Source organism: Solea solea, chromosome 9 (assembly GCF_958295425.1).
Source record: "Solea solea chromosome 9, fSolSol10.1, whole genome shotgun sequence".
NCBI lineage: Eukaryota > Metazoa > Chordata > Actinopteri > Pleuronectiformes > Soleidae > Solea > Solea solea.
Window position 1 is genome coordinate 12,245,432 of NC_081142.1, and position 14,456 is coordinate 12,259,887.

Sequence of the window (14,456 nt, forward strand, 5' to 3'; positions counted from 1 at the left end):
CGTGCTCGTCTTCACGCAGGTGTTTTTCAATCAGCTGATGACCGCTGATTGCTTCCTCTTCCTCTTCTTATATAATCTTCCTCCAGCCAGAAGTTCCGTGATGTTACTTTGAAAAGAAGCTGCACGAGCCGTGGAACGAAGAAAAAAAAAAGACCCGAAAAAAGTGTCTGCTTAAACTACTACTACTACTGAAACTGTTCCGGGAGGAGGGAACTTGTAGCTGTAATGCACCAGTCACCATAAAACCTCAAAAAAGAAGGAGGGAAATTTAAAAAAAAGAAAACTAACGCGGCATGATGTCAGATGCAGAAAAGGTGGTCGCGTGCATCAGCTCCTATATAAAATCGCAGCAAGGCGCTCCAGGATGGCGTGTTCGACCTGGTCCAGATTGGTGGCCCGTCCAGAATGGTGAGTAACTTTTGTCAAGTTTTCTTAAGGTGACTTATGGCACAGCACGACACAGCACCATTAGGTTGCATCTCCACTACATTAAAGCATATATATATATATATATATATATATATATATATATATATATATATATATATATATGTATATGTGTGTGTGTGTGTGTGTGTGTGTGTGTGTATGTGTATGTATGTAAATAATGATTAAAAACAAGTAGAAACGTTTTAAAAGTGGGAGACAAAAGGAAGACTAAAGAATAATGACATCTGTGTTGTCTTAAAACTTCATTGTAATAACTTTCAGCTATATATATATATATATATATTTTATATATATATATATTTTATATATATAATATATAGTGTGTGTATATATATATATATAAAGGCTAGATGTCTCGTCTGCACTGCTGGCCAATGGAGTCAAACGTCTGCACAGGGCGGCCATCTTGCCACAGTCAGCTCGCTCACCCATAACATGTGTTGTAGTGGTACATGGACTTTTTAAATAACCATAAATGTTCTACCCATTTTCAAACGGTTTGCTTTGTTATAAACGTCAGCTATGTAGTTATTATAAAATTCCTCTGGGTTACTGGAAAGCCATTTTCTTTCTAATCTACGTAACGCCTGTTTAAGAGCGCCAAGCTGTGCCTCATTGTCATCTTAATTCTGGTTTAATATTATCTTAATTATTCGCTCAAAATTAGCCTTACCTCAATATTCAAGCTCTGCCTAATTGTTAGCCAGTTATCTGAAATGGCAGCCATTTTGTCTGGTTACATCAGTTAAATCATTGTTTTAAATGGGGCTGCAACTGATTTCTATTTTCGTTAACCTGTCATTTATTTTCATGTTTGGTCCATAAAATGTTAAATGTTGTTCACTGTTTCTAAATCCAGTTATATTAAATTAAAATTAAAAAAGTTAAATTAAATTATTTGGTTTCAATGATTGCTTAAATAGAGCAAAGAAATTAGGAAATATTCACATTTAACAAAATAAAAAAAATCTGAAACTCAAACACTTAAACCAGTCCATTATCAAAATAGACAAAACAAGACTAAAAACAAGTTAAAATGGCTGCTGTGCTATGTTAACTCACTGTTCCATTCATGGTCATTACTATTGATTTTTTTCACTGGAAAGTCTTATTTGTTCAAAATACAAACTTTTTTTTTTGTAAAGGAACAACCTGCTTCCTGCTCACGGAGACCTGGTCGGACGCACCATATACAAAAGCCTGAGGCTGTCAAAAAAAGGTGAGTGACACCTTTAGAGATAATTTACTACATCATTGAAAATGTTATGGCTAATTTTCATAATATATTTAACTGATGGCAATATCATATTACTTTAATCACACATGTATAATATAAGTTTTTTGTGTTTTTCAAAGAGTGTGGCTGTATGAGGTACTGACATTTCTATACTTGAACTTAAAAGGCATTCCTTAAATCTTAATCAACTTTATTCTACATCACTTGTGATTATGTTAATTTCTTTGTTTCACTGTTAGAGTAGAATTTGTGCTGGCAGCAATGTTTTCACTGAAAGTGAGTCTTTATATCTCAGGCTGGGTGAACCATGTCTGTACCTCATACAAACACATTCTAGAACACCTTACACCTGTGACGGTATGAACTTGAACATTGTCAAGGCTGGAGACTGGAGACTGGACTCAAACATTTTTTATTTATTTATTTTTTTCCCCCCCAGATTGATCTTCATGAAGTTCGTCAAATAGTAAGGTGTCATGATTCAATTCTGGGTGGCCGCTGTGTCCCCACTCTTTCTTGGCCGCTGTGCCTACATCTCTCTGCATTGTCCAACATGGCCACGTTCTTTCCATTCTCCTGCTTTCCATCTGTCAAATAGCTGAGGGTTGTATATGGAGCATTTGCCACAGGTTGGTTTTGTATGTTCCTGTCCACTTTATTGGGTGGTCTGATCTGGTCCTTGTTGGTTATATTTTTGTGGAACTGCTGAGTGAGTGATTTGAAAGAATGAGGTGACTGATGGAGTGTTTGAAATTCTCTCTCTGAAGGAATGGGTTGTGTGTGACTGAGATGCTTGGATTTGAATAGTTAAGATGGTCTGATAATATGATTATGTTCAGCAGTTCACATTAAAGTAGATATGGTGTCTTTAAGGGCTTAGCTGCTTGATAAGTTATAATGCACTAACATTTCCTTTTTAGGTCCGTCTACAAAGGGTGAGTCCATATTTTTTTATTTCTTCTCAGGGGGCTACCGTCTTGGCCTCCATGTGTGGTAGGGTTTGCAGAGTAGGGGAATAAACAAAAGAAAACGTCTGTGTTGTGTTTTTTTGGAAAGTGAAGGTACTTAGGTGTCGGCAACTGACTTGCTAGTCCGGCTGCTCACAGCTAACTACTGAATCAAACATGCAAAGGGAGAACACGGCTCTCTATGGAGGCGTTTTCTTGCCTTGCCACTGTGCCATTAACCACTTTTTCGTTCCAACACTTACGCAGGCCGCGGGCCATCGCTCTTCCGGCTGCCATGTCGATCTGTCCTGGCTCTCTTGCCTTTCCTCACTTCTAAAAGGCGCAAAAAAAATATCAACTTGAATTGTTTTCTTTAGCACTAAAATATAGTGATGTTGGAGGACCAGATCTTAAATGAGGTTTAAATAGATGTTGGTGTACAGTTAAAACTAGATGGTAGGAATAAAATTAATGTTGTACCTTGTACACTCTGTCACAAGGCTTAGACTACTTGGCCGCTGTGCCTTTTTTTTCTTTTCTCTTTTCCACCGTGGCCATTAATCTACCGTTAGCCCTAGCACGTTAAAATAGATCCTGGTGAGTTACACTGGATCTGGCTTTGGATTGCAGCTGTGCCATTGCCTTTGTATTGCCATACGTCCCTTAATGCAAGTAGGCAATGATTGCTAACTGTGCCCGCGCCTTCGTGGTCTACTTGTGTTATTGTACGTCTGGCATTGCGCGTATAGTCATTTTACATAGGCAAACATGGGTGCCTTCCGCGTCCATGCACAGTAAGTGAACTAACCTGTACTTTTCTTCTAGCATCAGTCAAGAGGAGCACCGACATCACTGCATGTCCATCCTAATTAGATTGCGTTTTAGTTAAAATTTAAATTTCTAATTTTGAGTGCAGTTTTTCCTTCTTGCTTGGCCGCCGTGCCATTACTATACCTGCTCTGACCTGAATCTTGATTCTTCATGGCCACTGTGTCATGACTGTACTTGGTCTTGGTGTCTATGCCAGTCTATAATTTCTGATCTGTTTCTCTCTCTGTGTGTGTGTGTGTGTGTGTGTGTGTGTGTGTGTGTGTGTGTGTGTGTGTGTGTGTGTGTGTGTGTGTGTGTGTGTGTGTGTGTGTGTGTGTGTGTGTGTGTGTGTGTGTGTGTGTGTGTGTGTGTGTGTGTGTGTGTGTGTGTGTTTTGACTGACTTGGACTGACGTTAATCTGACCTTTGGACCAAGACTAACACTCCAATTGATTTACTGCACCAGAAAGGTGAACAAAATTTATGCTGCAAGACTGGCAAGCAAATTAAAAAAAAATAAAAAACAGGTAAAATTTTTACCTTTCAGGTAAGTATTAAAGGCCTTTGCCACATGATCTTTTTGGGTAAATTGTGTCCACTCAATTTATAAAGTTAATTTGCATCTAAACCTTTACAATGCCTGACACAATGGCATTACAATTTTTTTTGTTTTGCGTTACTGAGTGCAAAGGCCTTTATTTACACACCGACGCATGCCAAGACTGCCGTCATGGCATGTGTCTCTCTCTCTCTCTGTCTCTCTCTCTCTCTCTATCTGTCTCTCTCTCTCTCTCTATCTGTCTCTCTGTCTCTGTGTGTTCTGTGTGTCTTTCTGTCGGTTGTGTGTCTGGTATCCGTCTGTCTGTCCTGTGTGTCAGATTTAGTCTCAACTTAACTGGAGGATTTTAAAGTTGATTAGTCTTGAGGTGTTATTACTGCCTTATTTTGGAATGGCTTTAATTTAAAAATTGTATTTTGGACTGTTGACAAACGTGGAAGCTGATGAATCATGTAGTAAATGCATCAGTTTTCTGTAGTTTGTCTAAAGTTCTTTCAAAGTGCTATAAACATTTTGTAATTGATTATGATGAGCTATACCAGGTCTTTTATTCTCAACTGGTAATTGCTTTGATAAGATAACTTGTTCCTGATTTGATTATGAAGCTAAACATATGATTTATACGCAAGCGTAGTTTGTAGGTGTTATTCAGTCCATGGATAATGTTATGATATACTTTAAATCTGGCATTTGTTGGCACACTTTTGATATCCTTTTAAGTCTTAAACTTTACGCACTGCCATCAGCCTTTGTAGTCGCTAACTGAAATCGAATTCAATATTAATACTGACTTGTCTCACTCTGCCAAGTTTATTTCCCTCTAAAGGAGTTGAACCTTTTTGTATTCATAGTCTTTTTGCGCGTCATGTTGGGAGGCCTCCCAGCAGGGGATTTTTATCTTCCCCTGCAAAACTATGCGTTACTCGCCTTAGGGATGCAGGGCTATCCTGCATAGTTTTTCATAAATCAGATTGTAGGTTGCAGGATTAGAGCGCGTTTCTTTTCTTTAGAAGGACACAAACCTGGCAGAGAGACAACTCGGGTTATTTAAGTGAAAGTTCCGCCAAATGTTCTTTCCATACGATGACTTGAAATAAAACCCTTATTCTGTGGGCTGAATTCAGACAGAAATCAGACAGAATTTAGCTTTATGTTAAAGACTGTTGTGCAAGTACCCTCTTGTAGCAGGAGTGAGCGGCTGCAGCTTTCTAATTTATTTATCGTTATTTGATTTGTTTCTTGGATTGACTTGGTGTCTGGAGCTTTGTGGTTAACAGTGATCATCTAAACATTGTGGTTGGAATCATCCCAAATGGCTGGCAAAAGATTGCTTGTAACTGTCAGTGTAGAACAGGAAAGGCAGGTATAGGTTAGGGAGGGCATCCATCGGTGAGCTCTGACTGGATATGAGGACCTGTCACACTTGACCAGGTGAGCTACCTGAAGATTTGTCATTTGTTTCCTTCTTTTTTTTTTTTTTTTTTTTTTTTTGTTCTTGTGACTTATCAAATTTTTCCTTGTTTTGAAGAGATGAAGGCTGCAGCACATTCCTGGATCAGAGGACTCCATGTTGGACACCACAACCTGGAGAATTTCCGTCCTGGATGGCTGCGGTGATGACCTCTCCCAAGATGAACCGACCCTTGTACGACGAGAACTTTGCCCAAGACGAACCGACCCTTCTACGACGAGGACTTCACCCAAGATGAACCAACCCGTAGAAAGATGAACCGACCCTTCTACGACAAGGACTTTACCCAAGATGAACCGACCCTTCTACGATGACGCCTCTTTTCCACGGAATGTCTTCAGGTACGTTCTTTCAGATGGGACTCAATAAGTTTAATCCATATTTACTTAATACTAAAGTGTGATGACTCTTATTTATTTTTTTGTTAGATGTTGGACCTTGCCAAACTGTACACATGCCTCAATGGCTGCTACGTCACTCTGCCCAACAGGACATGGTCAATTTTGGCTTAATGTCAGCTTAATTATTTGCTCAAAATTAGCCTTACCTCAGTATTCAAGCTCTGCCTCATTGTCAGCCAGTTATCTGAATTGGCAGCTGGTTTGTCAGGTTACAGCAGTTAAATCATTGGATTGAATGGGGCTGCAACTAATTTCTATTTTCATTAACCTGTGATTTATTTTCATGTTTGGTCCATAAAATGTTAAATGTTGTTCACTGTTTCTAAATTCAATTATATTCCTCGAAAATTATTTTTTTCAGTGATTGCTTGAATAGAGCAAAGAAATTAGTAAATATTCACATTTAACAAAATAAAAAAATCTGAAACTCAAACACTTAAACCAATCCATTATCAAGATAGACAAAACAAGACTAAAAACAAGTTAAAATGGCTGCTGGGCTATGTCAACTCACTGTTCCACTCATGGTCATTACTATTGAGTTCTTCACTGGAAATACTTACTCGTGTTTTTATGTTAAATGTTTAAAAACAGATTCGGGGCTATACATGTCTTTTTATAATTCTAAACATTTAATGTAGTCATTAAAGTACAAACTTTTTTTTTTTTTTTAAAGGAACAACCTGCTTCCTGCTCACGGAGACCTGGTCAGACCCACCATATACAAAAGCCTGAGCATGTCAAAAAAAAGGTGAGTGACACCTTTTAGAGATTTAGTACCTCATTGAAAACATTATGGCTAATTTTCATAATGTATTTAACTGATGGCAATATATCATATTAATTTAATCACACATGTACAAGTTTTTTGTGATTTAAAGAGTGTGGCTGTATGAGGTACTGACATTTCTATACTTCAACTTAAAACACATTCCTTAAATCTTAATCAACTTTATTCTACATCACTTGTGATTATGTTAATTTCTTTGTTTCACTGTTAGAGTAGAATTTGTGCTGGCAGCAATGTTTTCACTGAAAGTGAGTCTTTATATCTCAGGCTGGGTGAACCATGTCTGTACCTCATACAAACACATTCTAGAACCTTACCTAGTTGTTTTACACCTGTAGTGGTATGAACTTGAACATTGTAAAAATTGAGTCACTTTCTTGCTGTCTAACTGTCTGTCTTGTCTGTCTGTCCTGTGTATCTCTGTCTCTCTCTTTCTGTCTGTCTGACTGTCTTGTGTGTGGTCTCCGTCTGTGTGTCTGGTCTCTGTCTGTCTGTCCTGTGTTAGATTTATGGCTTTGATTTAAAAGTTAATTTTGGTCTTGAATATCCGTTATCATAGTTGCAACTTGGACTGTTGACAAATGTAGAAGCTTTATTCTCAACTGTTGATTGCTTTGTTAAGATAACTGATTCCTGATTTGATTATGAAGTTAAACTTTTGATTTATATCCAAGTGTAGTCACATTAGATTGTAGGTGTTATTCAGCCCATGGATAGTTTTATGATGTGCTTTAAATCTGGCATTTGTTGGCACACTTGATAACCATTAAAGTCTTAAACTTAATGCACTGCCATCAACCTTTGTAGTCGCTAACTGAAATCGAATTCAATATTAATGCTGACTTGTCTCACTCTGCCAAGTTTATTTCCCTCTAAAGGAGTTGAACCTTTTTGTGTTCATAGTCTTTTTGCGCGTCATGTTGGGAGGCCTCCCAGCAGGGGATTTTTATCTTCCCCTGCAAAACAATGCGTTACTCGCCTTAGGGATGCAGGGCTATCCTGCATAGTTTCTTACATAAATGGGATTGTAGGTTGCAGGATTAGAGCGCGTTTCTTTTCTTTAGGCGGACACAAACCTGGCAGAGAGACAACTCAGATTAATTGTAGCAGGAGTGAGCAGCTGCAGCTTTTACATTTTATTAAATCGTTTAAATCGTTATTTGATTTATTTCTTGGATTGACTTGGTGTCTGGAGCTTTGTGGTTAACCCTGATCATGTAAACGTGTAAACACAAGTGGTCTTTTGGCTCTTATTTGCGAAGCTGGCAGCTGGTTGAAATGGTAGGACTTTATGGCTTGCCCAAAGTGGGATTTTTGATAGAGCATAGGGTTAACGTCTCACCATACACTAGCTATTTCAGTGAACAAGTGTCTGTAGTCTGTTATTATCCGTGACTTTCTTTCAAATTTCACAATTTAGGCAGCTTGTAGAGTCATTAGGAAGATGCTTAATCCGAATGTCTTGGTTGGTTGCATGAGAAACAGCTATCTCTTAGATGTGTTGGTGAAGTTCCTCTGATTTTTGTAGACTTGCCCTAAAGTTTCTCTCCGCTTTAACTCTTGTTGAGCTATGCATTAAATGATTCCTCCAACTTGTCTCAATTTTTTTCTCCCTGCAGCCTTCCACCACCCACTGCTGCTGTTGCATATGCTAAAGGTAGTCGTTTCCTGATTCACTGCGTCTTCATGTGTTGGGTAAGAAGTGTCATTAGACTACTAACAATGTAAACACCTTTTAAATGCTTGATCTAATTTACCCAAATGGTTCATCAGTTTAGGACAGAAAATCATTGAATTTGACATTCTTGGGGTCAGTAACCTGACCTCTAAATGTTTGGGAAACCATGCAAAAGATCGTGAGCTCTCTGCATGACCCAACAGCACTGATGTTTGAGTGATTTAATTGCTCAGTTTTTAAATCAGTCAAGATTTTATGAGCTGGGTCTTCTTCACACAACAGAGAACAAGGTAAATTGAGTCGACTCGTAACATGGTAAGGCATTCGTCCTTCCCCTTCTTCTCTGTGTGTGAGGAAATCTGGCCACGGATCCTGACTGAGTGGCATACCATGGCTGTGCAGTTTCCAAAATCAGATAAGGATCCATCTGATTTTGTGACTCAGCCTGTCATGATATGCATTTATCTTCCTCCAAAACAAATGATTAGAATTGACAGGTTTGTAGTGTAAATCACATCACATGTAGATGGTGAAGCATTTGTTTAAATTGGGATCAAGCATTTTCAGGTGTCTGCTTTGTCAATACTCTGGTGCCACGTCTTGCTAAACACACGAGAAGCTCTGATATGTGAAACTGCTGCCTGTTACAACAGCAATGGCTGTTGAAAGGCTACAAGGAGAGAAAATGAGATCTGAGGACAGGAAGGTGGAATTAATTTCATGCTTAGCAAAATGAGGGTTTCAGCAGAGCAACCTTTTTGTGGCGAGGCTACAGAATCAGAAGGAACGTGTGTCTGGGCAACTGGGAGCTTTACAGTTTTTCATTCAGCCAACCAACACATTGGGGTTGGCATCATCGCAAATGGCTGGCAAAGATTGCTTGTAACTGTCAGTGTAGAACAGTAAAGGCAGGTATAGGTTAGGGAGGGTATCCATCCATGAACTCTGACTGGATGTGAGGACCTGTCACACTTGACCAGGTGAGCTACCTGAAGATTTGTCATTTGTTTAAATTTTTTTTTTTTTTTCCCTTGTGACATTTATCAAATTCTTCCTTGTTTTGAAGAGATGAAGGCTGCTGAACCGACCCTTCTACAACGCGGACTTCGCCCAAGATGAACCGACCTTTTCCACCTCTTTTCCACAGGATGTCTTCAGGTCCGTTCTTTCTCAGATGGTACTCAATATGTTTAATCCATATTTACTTAATACTAAAGTGTGCTGACTCTTATTTATTTTTTTAGATGTTGGATCTTGCCAAACTGTGCACATGCCTCAATGGCTGCTACGTCACTCTGCCCAACAGGACATGGTCACCGAGATTTTTTTTAAAACATTTTTAAATGGACTTTAACCCCCCCCTGTCCCCACTGACCCACAACCACACATGACAAAGCACTGTACATGTGATGCATCACCACACTAAAATACAGACACTGCTACTTTCAGCCTGTAAGGTTAGACATTGAAAACTTGTATTTATTGCCTTCTTTATATCAAGTAAAACTTTTGTTCTTAACTTTATGGTTGACTTGTATTTTTTCAGTGATTCTGTGATGAGTGTTATTTTGACAAGTTAGTGCTTCAAAGATGTGGAATTCTTTTAAAACGAATAGGTGTAGACTTGGCACCTTTTGACACTGCAAAGTGTTCGGTTAATCTTAACCAGAAAACTCAAACCCTATATAGATTTGTACAAGGTTATAGGGAATATAATAAATCGACTTTAAAGCAGGGAATGCTATAGTGGATGGTGATGCTGCTGCTTGCCCGCATCTCATAACTTCCTTACTTCTAGCCACTAACACTAAATATGGCTAATGCATAAAAATATGCCACTGAACATTAGACTACTTTGCTTTAAAATGCCTTCTTTTAACTACAGATGTATTTTTACTATTTTATTTCATCTGGCTTTTCATTTTACCTTTTAATTCTGTCTTTACCATTGTACGCTCAAAGGTATTATTTTTCTACTATTGCTATTACTATCTGCTATTCAAATAGTTATTTAAACAGTGTTGCAGTGCCATTAACACCAGCAGCAATATGAGCAGCCACACATGCAATGCTAATATTTCTGACTGTCTCAGCCTCAGGTAGGTGATGTGATGAATCACAGCTCCACACATTAGTGCAGCAAAATATTCAGCAGTTAAATAAAACACCAAAGTGTGAGGCACAGATGTACAAGATGTTTCCCAAAGTAAAGATCAGACTTGGGACAACCGAGCGGTAGAAAAAGAATTCGGTGGCTTGCTGCAAGCACTGGTGACCCAAGATGGACGAGGAGACGATTCTTCCAGTCTCAGCATCCAGTGCGTCATGAATTCCACAGGAAAAAGAAACGACCGACATTTTGGTTGTGTGATGATGCCTCTAGCTCATTCCCCGTTCATTCACCGCTTGCAGTACTAGTTATTTTCAGCACTAATTATTTTCAGCGGTGTCCTTGCGCAGTGTTAGAGGGTACTTCCTGTTTAAAATGGCCGACTTCCTGTTGGGTGGAAGGCGTGTCCGTAAACGGGTTCAGGGAAGGTCCCTTGACTCGCAGATCAGGTTTTGTGCTGATCAAACAATGTTGGACTTTACTTCCTGTTTCAGGGTTCTATTTCCTGTGGGGAGGTAATCTTTTACGGACATGTTCAGAACGGGTCTGGGGTCTCACATATCAAGTTTCAGGTGGATACAACGATCCCTGTTAGAGCAGCATCTAAACCTGTAAGTGTAATTCTGTCTGCCGTCACCAGGGGGCGCAGTTTTTGAAATTGAATATTTTCATACAGGCAACTAAAGGTCCGGACTATCATAAATCCTAGAAAGTTTGGTTCAGATTGGATCAGGATTCGCAAAGTTGTAACACTTTGGTTTTTTTTGTATTTTCTGCTTCCACCAGGAGCCGCCGTTTTCAGCAACATAGCTGTCTTCAGCAACGACCCATCATGTTGTGAAAAATCTGAATTATTGCCAACTTTGCCGCCCCCTATGTCATACACCATGCTACATTTTAAAAACTTTCAGCAACTTTAGATCCTCAACTTGACCACAGTGAACTCACCAAGTTTGAATGTGTTGTGAAGTGTTTTGAATAGTTTCATATAGACTTCTTTAGGGCCGGAGTATTATCAAATGAATGACCACTGGACGGAAATAAATCTTGTGACATTGCAGTAGCTTATGGAAACAATGCCACAGCGAATGAGTGCCGTAATCAAAGCTAAAGGTGGTCCAACGAGTATGTGACCCTTTTTTTTTAGGTGGCGACTTTTTTTTTGGCCAGGTAGTGTACATTAAACCCAACAGATGACCGAATAGAAGTTTTTTGCATCAGTTTTTAGCTCCGCCCACTTTCATTTTTTGACTCACATTCCCAGAACCACTTATAGTTATTTTTCACCAGGTCTGATGCAGTTGCAAAAATTGGTGAGTTTTTGGGTATGTTCAGGGCCTCAAAAATGCAATTCATTTGGCGGGCATAAGAATAAGATTCTTTATTAGGGTTCTACGCACCTTGTGCTCAAACCCTAATAATGTTAAATATGCCAGATGAACTCCACCACACCTCATGTCACAGTGAAAGATAAAACCAGGCTGAAATATAATCCCATTATTCCAGGTCTGGTCTATTGTGCTCTATAGTTTGAAACTGGGTCATCATCATAATTCCCAGGAACAACCTGATCCAGTGCGTTAAGTTTGTTGTTCTACAGACTGTGACAATGAGGACAGCTTGTTTTGTGGCTCTGACTTTAAGAAGCTGGATCCTCCTTCGGTTTGTTCGAATACTTTTTGTAATTATTTTGGGAACTTCATTTGTCGGTAAGTGTAAACATTTATAATAGTAAAAAAACAACATATCTTTACAAAGGTGTGTGTAGATATGCTCTAATTTCTCTTTAGCAAGAAATATAAATGCAGGATCCTGATTTGCATTGTTGTTGTTTGCTCAAAAAAAGAGCATTGTTATGAGTGTGTCCACAAATATGGGATGATTACAAACATGTATTTTAGCCACAAGATATTGACCTATATCATTTCAATTTGTGAACATATTTTCATAGACTATTTGCCAGAATACAGAATACTTTGCCAGTTATCTATCTGAACTCAGCGTTGACTGACATGGAACAAGTTAACATCATTATTTTTAATGGAAAAGAAAAAAATATAGGAAAAGCGCTATTGAAGAAAATCAGCACTTTGTGACTGCCTTTCACCCTATGTCAGCTGGGATTGGCACCAGCAGCCCTCCAAATCTCATGTGGTGGATTAAAAGACAATTAATTCAATAGTTAATTGATATACCCCCTAAATGCAGCTGATTACTTTACAATTGCTAATGGAACTCAGTCATGGTGTTTCTAACACCGTATCAGTTTGATTTTGTCATTTGTCATTGCTCTGATTCGTCAGTGGGCTCTGGAGGAACTGTCCCCTGGTCGCCTGATAAAGAAGCACTTTTGCAGCAGGCCTTCGCTGCAGGTTAGCACTGTTTCTCAACTACTAATATGAATGCACTCCTGCAGCGTATTTATTCCACATTTCAAGCTGGTAAATTTCTCTTTTCTGTGTCGTGTTCTCACAGGCTCAGCATTTTCCCTGCAGATTAAACATGGTGGTGCTAACCTGACAGAAAATCATGTCAGAAGAAGAAGAAGCTCTGACATGGTGGAAAGTGCTGATTTGCCTCCAAACATTTTGACCGCCTCTCATCTCTCTTCCCTCAGAGATCTGGTGTCAGACAAGAAAATCACAGGTTGCATAATTGCACTAAACCTCCCCCCATTGGTCGACAACTTAATGTTTATTTTAACCTTTAAAATGTTTAAAAACTGGAAATCAAGTGAGAAATGAGTCTTATAAGCTTGTTCCATGATTACACTGGTTAACAAATGAGTGGTGTTTTTCTGGAGAATCAGGTTTTGAAAAACCAAATATGAGCAGTACTGTGCATCACATTACATCAAAAGCATGGTTATACTCCCCTCAAGAGGTCGAAACACTGAAATGTATAACTTAAAATAGATCAAGTACAGTTTTCAACCTCCAGATGGCGGCAAAAATAAATTGTAGATTTGGTGCTACTTCTGACGTGTGTTTCACAACAGATCCATCTTTGTGTTGTGTTTGTATAGTGGGGGGAAGTCAGTAAGAGCTAATAAATATTTAGTGTTTTATGACGAGGCAGGTTTCAACCACCACATTTGCCCACATCACTTTAGTCAGTCCATCGTGGAACAGTAAAAATATTTAATGAAAACTATGACCTATGAGATGATGCTTATTATATTATTATTAGTATTATTATTGCTTGTTACATGAAATGCTTTATCTTATTTTTTCAAGAAGAGACATCGTGGCACTATGTATTAGAATTGTTCAGATTTGACTCACTATATGGAAGCATAAACATACGGTCTTTAGCCTGTGATTGACATTCTCATATTGATAACTAAACAAAACAAAACAAAAAGGCTAAAATCAGTTTAAACCCAGTGTCCAACAATAATTGTTCACCCCTGACCTGGATATCAACTTCCAAACCATTTTTTTCTGTTATATTTATGGACAAAAATGTTTTGTGTGTGTGTGTTTGTCCTTTTCTCTTTCTGAAGTTCGCTTAGGTCTTCGTGTATCGCTCAGTGGTCCAAGCGAGCTTCTGGACCCTCAGCTCCTCCTCTCCCTTGGCAAAGAGGTCAGTAAATGATTAGATTTTTTTTTAAAACACATACAATATGTCTTGGTGTTTCCTCAGGAACAGAATGTGTTCCAGAAAATAATGGAAGCAAAAAAGCATGGAGGCAAAAAAACGAACTCACCGCCCAACTAATCAATGATTACAGAGTCTAAAGGTCAAAGGCTGAAACCACTGTGTTGGTTTTGATCAAACAATGACATTTAATACATTCATCTGTAAACAACAAGGCTATGCTGACTCAGCAGCTGAACCTAATTATATCACTACTCTACTCTGTGAGGGAAGTGGCATTTCTGACTGACGGCACCTTTCAACTGCAGCCACTGATTAAAGGATTAAAGTCAGGAGAATTCAAAAGACCTCTGATGCAGTGGAGGAACAAGTTGAACTTGACTATTTAGGTGGTGTATGAGCCT

General features: G+C 38.8%; 3 long non-coding RNA genes across 3 annotated transcripts; all 3 read left to right on the top strand.

Moving 5' to 3' along the window:
• The first annotated feature begins 98 nt into the window (after positions 1-98).
• LOC131465135 (uncharacterized) lies at positions 99-5,069 on the top strand. Its single transcript, XR_009241285.1, has 3 exons — positions 99-408; positions 1,596-1,669; positions 2,127-5,069. It is a non-coding gene; the product is annotated as an uncharacterized LOC131465135 (long non-coding RNA).
• A 10-nt stretch (positions 5,070-5,079) lies between these two features.
• Positions 5,080-8,979, top strand: LOC131465134 (uncharacterized). The gene is made up of 4 exons (XR_009241284.1): positions 5,080-5,433; positions 5,531-5,814; positions 6,551-6,625; positions 7,170-8,979. It is a non-coding gene; the product is annotated as an uncharacterized LOC131465134 (long non-coding RNA).
• Positions 8,980-9,004: 25 nt separating this feature from the next.
• LOC131465136 (uncharacterized) lies at positions 9,005-9,861 on the top strand. Its single transcript, XR_009241286.1, has 3 exons — positions 9,005-9,322; positions 9,409-9,500; positions 9,587-9,861. It is a non-coding gene; the product is annotated as an uncharacterized LOC131465136 (long non-coding RNA).
• Positions 9,862-14,456: the final 4,595 nt, after the last annotated feature.